A 7,508-nucleotide genomic window follows, 5' to 3' on the forward strand; every position below is an offset into this window, starting at 1 on the left:
ACACAAGTGGCATGCCTAGTGGAGGACTGGATAAGGTCGAGACAGTTGGCACTCGCGCACCACAAAACCGCAAACCACAAATTTGAAGAAATTCTATATTTATGGTTTTCTGAAGGAATTTATTATGTAATTCATAAAATGTTTTCTATAGAAACTCTAGCAGAAATGTATGGATCTCTAGTGAACATGGAGCAATTTCTGAATATTTTCCAAGCTCTAATAACGACGTTTTTTTTTTCTAAAGGAATCTTAAGAACACTTTCTGAAAGAATATTTGGTCAAATTATTTACTAAAGAAATCTGGAATCTCTGCAGGATTTTCTATAGGAATTACTGAAGGGTTTCAAAGTTATCATTATAGATATTTTTGCAGGAATCTTCTGTAGGAAGATTTCTGAAAAATTTCCAAAGAACCTTATTTAGGATTTTCCAGGAGAAACCCAGGAAAACATGTAAAATAGAAATATTGAGAGATAGAAGTATGAAAAATTATTGAAGGAATCTGTGGGTGTGGAGGAATTTCTGAGGCTATCCTTGAAGAAAATTTACAAATTTATCACTGAAAGATTTTTCGAAAGAATATCTGCTGAAACTCCTTGACATAACTAAGGTAAAATTATCTAATAAAATCCTTAGAGAAATATCACTAGGAATCGTTTGACTAATTTCTGAAAAATATTCTAGATAACTTCCTGAATTTCTAAAGGAATAAAATAAATACTTCAATGAATGCGCAGAAAATCCTCGGAAGTAATCTCAGAGCATCCCCAGTTAGAATGTTTGGGAATTTTGAGAAAGAAACATGAATATTGAAAATGATTTCTCAAAACAAAATAGTAGATAAACTCCCTGCTAATATCATGGTAAATGCTCAGAATAAACTAGAGGAATCTTATTTTTTGAGAATACTGGAAAATGAAACAAACATATTATCAATCTCAAATATAATAAATAGTGTAATCTTGATAACATTCCAGAAAACATAAGCATGATCCGATTAAACACGAATGTGAACTCATTTGGTAAAGTGTTCTTTATAAAACATAATAATTATAATTAGCATCACTCAGTTTCCTTCTAGCCTTAGGCCTTTTCGGCGCCCCTCTGAGGTTGGCGCCCTTGGTGGGGGCCAACCTGGCCAACCCCACGCTACGGCTCTGGTTGTTAGTTCTAAATTAATGTCACACACACTAAGATTCATATGTTCCAACTCAGTATTTTTTTCACTGAGTTCAGTATTTTTTCCATCTTTTTACTGAGTTTTCAACAGCAGATTTATCTCGGTACACTTGGTAATCGTATTTACCGTTCACCAGTAACGATATTTACCGAGCATCAGTAACTTTTGACAGTTTATTAGCTGAGCTCGGTAACTCATTTACAGAATATCCGCAAAAGAAACAACCGAGCGTACCGAGTTAAATCCGAGGTTAAATCTGCTGTTGAGAACTCAGTAAAAAGATGGGGAAAATACCGAGCTGATCTTAGTGTGCAAATCATTTATTGCAATAGACCATTCCCGTCTGACCTTACCCCCCTTTTTTCTATTTTTATTCGAAAGATATTTGTTTTTGATGATTATTAAAAGATTTATCGCTAAATAATATTTTCTCATTCCTAATTGATATGATGATATGAAGAGCTGATTAACTCTATTCTTTAAGTATTGTCGCGCTTACCTTAGATTCTCAACAAGCTGCGTTCGAAACGCGCAGCATCAGAACGCGCCAGACCGCGCCTGTACACACTAAGATTCTGATTTTTCAGCTCAGTAAAATTTTCGCTGAGTTCTGTAATTTGTTCATCTTTTTACTGAGTTTTCAACAGCAGATTTAACTCGGTACACTCGGTAATTAATATTTACCGTTCATCAGTAACGATATTTACCGTTCATCTGTAATTTTTGACAGTTCATTTGCAGAACTCGTTAACTTATTTACAGAGTATTCAGCAAAAGAAATAACCGAGCGTACCGAGTTAAATCTGCTGTTGAGAACTCAGTAAAAAGATGGGGAAAATACCGAGCTGATCTTAGTTTGTATGATTTACACACGGTGTGCACCTTGGCTAAAACTGTTTTTGCAGCCACCGGGAGGGAGCTGTCATGGATAATCAGCCGCCGTATACAAATCAAACGGGGCGCAATCTTTTCACGATAAACGACGGGTGGTTGAGATCAACAGCATCTGAGTGATAAAGCTGTCAAGGTCGACAAACTAATCGTAGTAGTTAAGATAGTTTTAGATCAATCATAGTAGTCATGTTTGTTTAAATAAATCAGTCTATTCTAAACCGTTACCAGAGGCAGTCGTGTTTCCATTACTCTGCCATTCACGACAGGTTATTAGCCCAGCACACCTGTTGCTATTGGAAACGGAAGTTGTTTGGAAGAAAGAAGATTTTTTCACCGAAGAAAATGCAAGCGGAAACGAAGCCATATCTTTTCGACGGCAAGAACTTCCCGAGCGGCAGCTGATCGATTGTATCCGGAGGGATGCGGACGAAATCCCGGAAATCCAGGTAGACGAAACGGATACGGCGCAGGAGAAGGCTCGGAAGGAGACGAAACTGGCGGAGCGGAAACTTCTGGAAGCACGTTGCAAATCGTTGCTGGTGGAGAAGATCGCGGATTCGCAGCTGGAGTACATCAAAGGCAAGTCCACTCCGAAGGCGATCTGGGCAACGTTGGAGAACGTGTTTGCGAAGAAGGGGATTTCCGGCCAGTTTTATCTACTGAAGCAACTGGCCGTGATGAAGTACAGCGAAGCGGAACCGATGGAAGAGCACCTGCTACGGTTCGAGCGGATCATCCGAGAGTTGGCCTCAGCGGATATCGTGATGCATGAGCGGCTGGTGGTATTCAATCTGCTTCAAACCCTGCCGAAATCGTTCCAGCAACTGGTAACAGTCCTCGAAACCCTACCGGCGGAACAATGCACGCTCGACTTCGTGAAGGCCAGGCTACTCAGCGAAAACGTCAAGCGGAGGAACACCTGCGGTGAAGCGGAAGGTACGGCGGATGACGAATCAGCGTTCTTCGGAGAGCGGCCGAGGTTCAAGTGTTTTTCCTGTGGAAAAGTGGGTCACAAGAAGTCAAATTGCCCCATGAAGAAGGAAACCGAGCGCGGAAGGACGTCATCCCAGAAGCCAAAGAAGGGAAGAGCAAACGCTGCAGGTTCTGGAGTGGCATTCATTTCGAAGTCGGATGGTGTGAAGAATGAAGGTAAGAGCTCGAGTCAGTTCCGATGGATCCTTGATTCGGGTGCATCTGAGCATATGGTGCACACAGCGGATTGCCTTCAGGACGTGGTGAAGTTGGATGAACCGATCCCGATCGTGGTCGCTTCTGGAAAGGTCGTGTATGGTCGACATTCTGGAACCGTCAAGATGATATCGCTGGTCGGTGGACGACGAATCGACTGCGTGGTGAACGACGTGCTATATGTACCGGAACTTCAGTACAATCTGTTTTCCATTCGGTGCGTGGGCAAGCTTGGGATGCGTGTGACGTTTGAAGACGAAGCAGTGGAAATCAAGCGCGGTGGCGAGGTCGTTGCCACCGGTAAGTTGTCCGGCAAGCTGTACGTGCTGAACGCAATTGTGGAGCGCGGATCGGTGGACGAAGCACTGGTCTGCCTACCGGTAGACGAATACGAGCTGTGGCATCGGAGATTCGGCCACATAGGCAAGAGTGGTCTCAAGACTCTGATGCGCGACGAGATGGTCAGCGGCATGGCGTTGAAGAAGAAAGCGTTCCGGGGAAACGAAGTCTGTGAACCTTGTGTGCTAGGCAAGCATGCGAGACAGCCCTTTGGAGACGTCCCGGTTCCGAGATCCAATAGACCGTTGGAACTGGTGCACAGCGACGTGTGCGGCTTCCTAACGCCGACGGCCTGGAATGGAAAAAGGTATTTCGTTACATTCACTGATGACTTTACCCATTTCAGTGCCGCATACATCCTTGCGGCAAAAGATGAGGTACTGGATGCGTTCAAGGAATACGCGAGCATGGCGGAGGGCCACTTCGATCGAAAAATTCGTCGCCTGCGGTGTGACAACGGAGGCGAATACGTTGGAAAGGATTTCCAGCATTACTGCAGAGACCGTGGGAGGAGTACACCATTCCACACACGCCGCAGCAAAACGGTGTGAGTGAGCGGTTGAATCGAACAATCCTGGACAAAGCGAGGGCGATGGTTGAAGATTCTGGTCTACCGAAGAAGCTTTGGAGCGAGGCAGTACAAGCGGCGGTGTTCATCATCAATCGAAGTCCGACAGTGGCGTTGAACAAGAAAACGCCATACGAAATGTGGTACGGACACAAACCGGACGTGTCCAAACTCCGCATCTGGGGAAGCAAGGCCTACCCGGATAAAAAATTACCATTCATTACATGGTAAATATTAGTAACGTATGACTGGTTTTATTGTTCACAATAAAACACATAGTAGATATATTGTTACTTTTTACAATAGAAATCAAGCCCATATAGTTCGTACAATAAATGAACATTAGCTTTATTAGTGACTAATTGATTCGATTGTTTTTCAATAGTTCTATAATAATTAAAAGTTACTATCAGTAAAAATTAATTTAAGTTGTTTTTATATAGTTGCAAAAGTGCCTGCAAAGTTCTCATGGACTTTTTATTAAAAAAGAGATTATTTCTCAATTACACTTAAAACAATTCGTAACAAATAAATAACAATAAATATTATTGTTGCTTGGATCATGTTTGTATAATCAAATACAAAATCACTTGACATATTTTTTTTTATAGTTTTTGTTTTAAATTTGAGTACAGTAGATGTTTCGGTTATTGAATGTTATTCGCTAAAACTTCAACGACTGACAGACGTCAAGCCGTGTTGGCAGAGGAAGCTCTCAATGAATAATTGAGGAAGTACTTATAGAAAATTAGCTGAAAAGCAGGTTTTAGCCAAATGAGGACGTTACGACAAGAAAAAGATGAACAATGATTTTTCTACTGTTTTCCAATAAATCTAGTAAGGAATCTAGTAAATAGTAAACTACCATTGATAACAATACAAATACAATTTGTTTAATGGGGTCAATGGAACCGATGTTAAAATAAACACGCAATAATATTTGTTGTTATGTTAACAGATTTCGCCTTTGAAAAACCAAATCATTCATATTTCTCGGTAACATTTTTCTTCAGCATTTACAGATACTAATGGCCACATGAATTGTGAACGATTTATGGCATGGATCATACCATAATATTTGGCAGTTATTTGAAAAGATTGATGATAGATCTTATCAACAGCTGCCAAGCAACACATACCAGACAAACATCAGAAAGTTTGACTCTTATCATAAAATGTGCATATCATGCTGGCGGCCGTTAGTGCTCGTAAATGCTGGATATAAATGTTAGCGGGAAATATAAATTCTATGGATTTTCAAAAGCGAAAACTGCTTGCAAATATTATTGTATTTTTATTGTAACAACGATTCATTTGACGCCATTCAATTAATTGTATTTGTATTGTAAGAACAATGAAAAAACATTAAGATATATTGTTTTCTTTTAAAAATTGCCCTAAAAATGTCTCATAAAAACACAATACATTCTATTGTTTTTCGCGAAAAAGTGTATGAAAATTTTCTCAAAATTTTATGGTTAAGATACATAACGACCACCATTTTTTATTGTAAAAGTGCCATTTACTATTCGCCAAATGGTATAGAACAATAAGGGTGATGGTGAGTGTACCGTGTAAATTACAATACGTTTAATGGTGAATATTTTTCGAAAAAATGGTGTTGTAACAATAAAATTTATCGTATTTTTATGATATTTTTTATCAGGGTACAGCTATATTCCGAAGGAGAAACGATCCAAGCTGGACGCGCGTAGCCAGGCGTGTTACTTCGTAGGCTACGGTGTGAATGGATACCGATTGTGGGACAGTCGCAAGCAGAAGGTGTACCATGCTCGGGATGTCGTCGTCAGTGAGGCAAAGTATGAATCGACCAACGAAATCACAACTAAGGAAAACGATGTGCAGCCGATTTGGACCCGGTCTGAGCCACAGGAAGTCCCGGAAGAGCCGGCAGCTGAAACTGAACCGGAAAACGACGTTGATCAGCCGATCGATGCTCAGGACGATGGAAATGATAGCTTTGTTTCACTGGAAGAAGAAGAAGAGGAGGAAGAGGAAGAAATTATTGCGAGAAGAAGCAACCGTGTCCGGAGGCCCCCAGCGAAGTTGGACGATTATTCTTGCCTGGCGTACGCGTTGAACGCCGAAAACTGCCGAAAACTATGTTGAAAACCTACCGGATACCATTGAAGAAATGAAGACGAGGGAAGACTGGCCGCGGTGGCGTGGAGCCATCGAGGATGAGCTGAAATCGCTGGCGACGAACAACACCTGGGACCTGGTAGATCTACCAGAAGGACGAAAACCGGTGGATTGCAAATGGGTGTTCAAGCTGAAGTTGAAACCGGATGGCACCATCGAAAAATACAAAGCAAGATTAGTTGCCAGAGGATTCACGCAGCGGTACGGGTACGACTACATGGAGACCTACGCTCCGGTGGTCAAGATGTCCACGGTTCGGATGATGCTGGCATTGGCAAACCAGGAAAATTTGCTGATCCACCAAATGGATGTACGGACGGCGTTCCTCAACGGCAATCTTTCGGAGGAAATCTTCATGCGTCAACCTCGAGGATTTGAGGAGGGGAATCGGGTCTGCCGACTGAACAAATCCATCTACGGTTTGAAGCAAGCATCGATGGCGTGGAATGATCGATTTCACGAGTTTGTGACCCGGATTGGTTTTCGACAGTGCCAGAGCGACAGTTGTCTCTACGTTCGGGAGCGTGGTAGCGGAAAAGTATTTCTGCTGCTGTACGTGGATGACATCCTTATCATATCTCGTACTCTCGGGATAATTGGCGCTATCAAGAAGATGATGAAGACGGAATTCGCGATGCAAGACATGGGCGAAGCAAAGATGTTTCTGGGTTTGAAGATTAGCCGCGACGTACTGCTAGGACAAATGACGTTGAGCCAGGAACATTATACCCGATCCATTCTGAAGCGTTTCGGGATGGAGCAGTCCAGATCCGCGACAACCCCGATGGAAGCGGGTCTGCAACTACTGAAGAGTAAGACGAGCGAGAAGCTGGATAAGCCGTACCGAGAGCTGATAGGATGTCTAACCTATCTAATGGTCACCTCCCGACCGGATCTCAGTGCGTCGGTAAGTTACTTCAGTCAGTTTCAGAGCAATCCGACAGAAGAGCACTGGGTTCATGCGAAGAGGATTTTACGGTACCTGCAGGGGACAACCAATCACAGACTGGTGTACCAAAGGTCCACCGCATCCAACCGTCAGGTAATTGGTTTCGCTGATGCAAACTGGGCGACTGATGTCAACGACAGACGGTCGGTTTCTGGAGTCCTGTTCAAGCTGTATGGAGCCACAGTTTGTTGGAGCACAAAGAAACAGAGCACCGTATCCCTATCGTC

The sequence above is a fragment of the Aedes albopictus genome, chromosome 3, assembly GCF_035046485.1.
Source record: "Aedes albopictus strain Foshan chromosome 3, AalbF5, whole genome shotgun sequence".
NCBI classification, from domain to species: domain Eukaryota; kingdom Metazoa; phylum Arthropoda; class Insecta; order Diptera; family Culicidae; genus Aedes; species Aedes albopictus.